The following is a 2,672-nucleotide window of genomic DNA, read 5'->3' as shown; positions in this document are numbered from 1 at the left end:
AAATCAATAACTGTTAATAATATAAAATATGAATAAGTTATAAAATATTCTTAGAAATAAAGGTTGACATAAAATTTCCGTAATGAATCGTTTATTTCGTATGCAATGATTTCTCATTGAACTCAAATTTAACGCAATATCTATTACAGTGACTTGGGTACTCAATGACGACGTCGGTAGGTACACTATCGATTCGATTTAACAGCAGAACGACTTATTATAATATTATACCATTATAGGTAGGTACCTACTTACACAATCATTTTCGAATACATATGATAATTAATTTATCAATATACTTTAATCAGACAAAATTAATGTTAATTCAATTATTTCTATGTTATGTATTTAAAAAATAAATAACTTTAAGTGGCTCAAAAAACCATTATTAAATACTATTACGATATTAACTTTTATTTCACAGCATCAAACTACACTATTTGTACGTTTATTTCACAGCCACTTTACTCTTGTACAGAACGGAACGGTTATAAAATATATATATTAAATACATAATATTATGTACAGAAACGAAAGTCTCAGCAAACGAGGTAAATATTGTTAACGGACTCCAGAAATTTGAATAAATATAATTAAATTTTAAAATGTATATTTAATTTGTGTTGTGATAACTATAGATTATGATAGGGCATTCGTAATTAAATAAAAAAATATGTTTTCCTTAAAGTTTCTAGTTTCCTAGAAGGATTTGTCAGACGAAACAAAAACATACATATTTTTGCTACATCATTTTATTGTTGGTTTTATTAATTTAAACTATATTAGAACATTTCATTATAGTTTTTTAAAGTTATAATACGTACCTACTATGTAGAATGTAGATGTATTGTATAGCTTATAGTACCTATATAAATCTAACAGGATACAGTGACCGTTTGTGTGAACTCTCGTCTCGTTTCACTAACTTTAGTACAGAATACTGGTGTATAATTATTATTTAAACTATAAGTTAACATAATAATATCGAATTTTCACAATTATAAACCATGTCATTTTATAAAAATGACTCTGCGTTGATCTTGCAGGTAAAAGTTTAAGAACAATTTAAACATTTAATTTAAAGTTTTAAATTACTTTAGCCGTAAAAAGAATAATATCTATCTAATTAGGTATCGATTAGTGATGTTGAACATTTATTGAGTTTAGTAATCAATATGTCAATGTACGGTATGTCGGTATCCATTGGTTTAATCTTTAGTGATGGTTTCTCAAGAAAGGTTTATGAAATATGAATGCTAATTTTTGAATTACAACAAAATAGATAACCAAATCAATTTTGTCAAAACCTAGTTTCACATAAATATTCCCCTTTTTCCGTTCTTTACTTATTTATTTTTTTCTCCGATTATTTTGAAAAGAATTCTGCACGTTTTACTTTTTACACCCGAATAACTATATATAACTATAATATATATATAGTATATTATATATATATATATATATATATATATATGTATATACTATATATTACAACTATATACAATTTGCTACCTCATACCACAATAAAAATTGATGATTAATGCATTTTTACTAATCCAAAAAGGGATGACGGACTCACAAAATACACAGACTATTATAAAATCAATACAATCATCGTTTCGTTCTGAACTAAAAATAATCCTGTTAAAATTCTATAAAACGTAAAAACTATTATATAGTGAAGTACGTTATTGGAGGCTGGAACCACTAAAAAGGTACAGGTACGAGGTACTTGTGCTTTGTGAGTACGTGAACGTTACGCGCATATAAGTAGTCGTAGCCCGTGGAGAATACAATAGAGAATTCTCCTCGAATACGGAACAAATATATCTGTGGAACCCCACAGAGTCATGGACAACAGAACTGGGTGGTTTGTAAATCGTGTTAGACCGTTAGACGTAAACATTAACACATAATATAAACATTACACAGACATCGGTAACGTATATAGGAATTCGGAAATGAGTCGCATGTATAGGTTTTTTTTCGAAATTCTTTTGTTGTGATAAAAAGGTTCTGCTGGTGTAGTAAAAATGTGTCGTATGTACCTATACGAGTAGGTTTACCGTAAAAAGTATATTGTACTCGCCGACTGTATTTTTTACACACGTGTTAAAAAGTAAATCGTACTTATGTACGAATAATAAAATAAATTATACATTTATATAAACAAAACACTTTACAACTTAGACTCCTGTAGCCTGTAGGTTAGTATATCAAAAAAACTCAGCCATGACATCTTTTGGGAAAAGTCTTTATGCAACGCCTAAACAATAATGCCATTTTGCCAAACACAAATATCGTATACATATTAGTGGTAACGTAAATGTTTTTTTTAATAAAATAAACGAAATCAACCAATTAAACAGAATAAACCAATGTTATTAAACACCCCAGTCCCACAAGTATTTAAAAAAATAAATTTATTTTACAATGCATGAACACAACGGTCAAATTAATTATAGTATTGTCATTGTTTCAGCATTATTTATTTTCTGGAAGCAAGAAGTGCTAGAAATGAATAAAATAAATTCTTGTTTGTTTTATAATTATTTAATGATTTACCACTAATAAGTTGTTGATTATTAGATTGGTGTAGTTAAAATATACAGTCATCTGTGTTTTAAGAACAATTTTACATAGTTTTCACCAGAAATATTAATTTTTTGATC

This window comes from Acyrthosiphon pisum, chromosome X (assembly GCF_005508785.2).
Source record: "Acyrthosiphon pisum isolate AL4f chromosome X, pea_aphid_22Mar2018_4r6ur, whole genome shotgun sequence".
NCBI classification, from domain to species: domain Eukaryota; kingdom Metazoa; phylum Arthropoda; class Insecta; order Hemiptera; family Aphididae; genus Acyrthosiphon; species Acyrthosiphon pisum.
The sequence above is the reverse complement of the archived record's forward strand: the minus strand, read 5'-3'. Positions refer to the sequence as shown.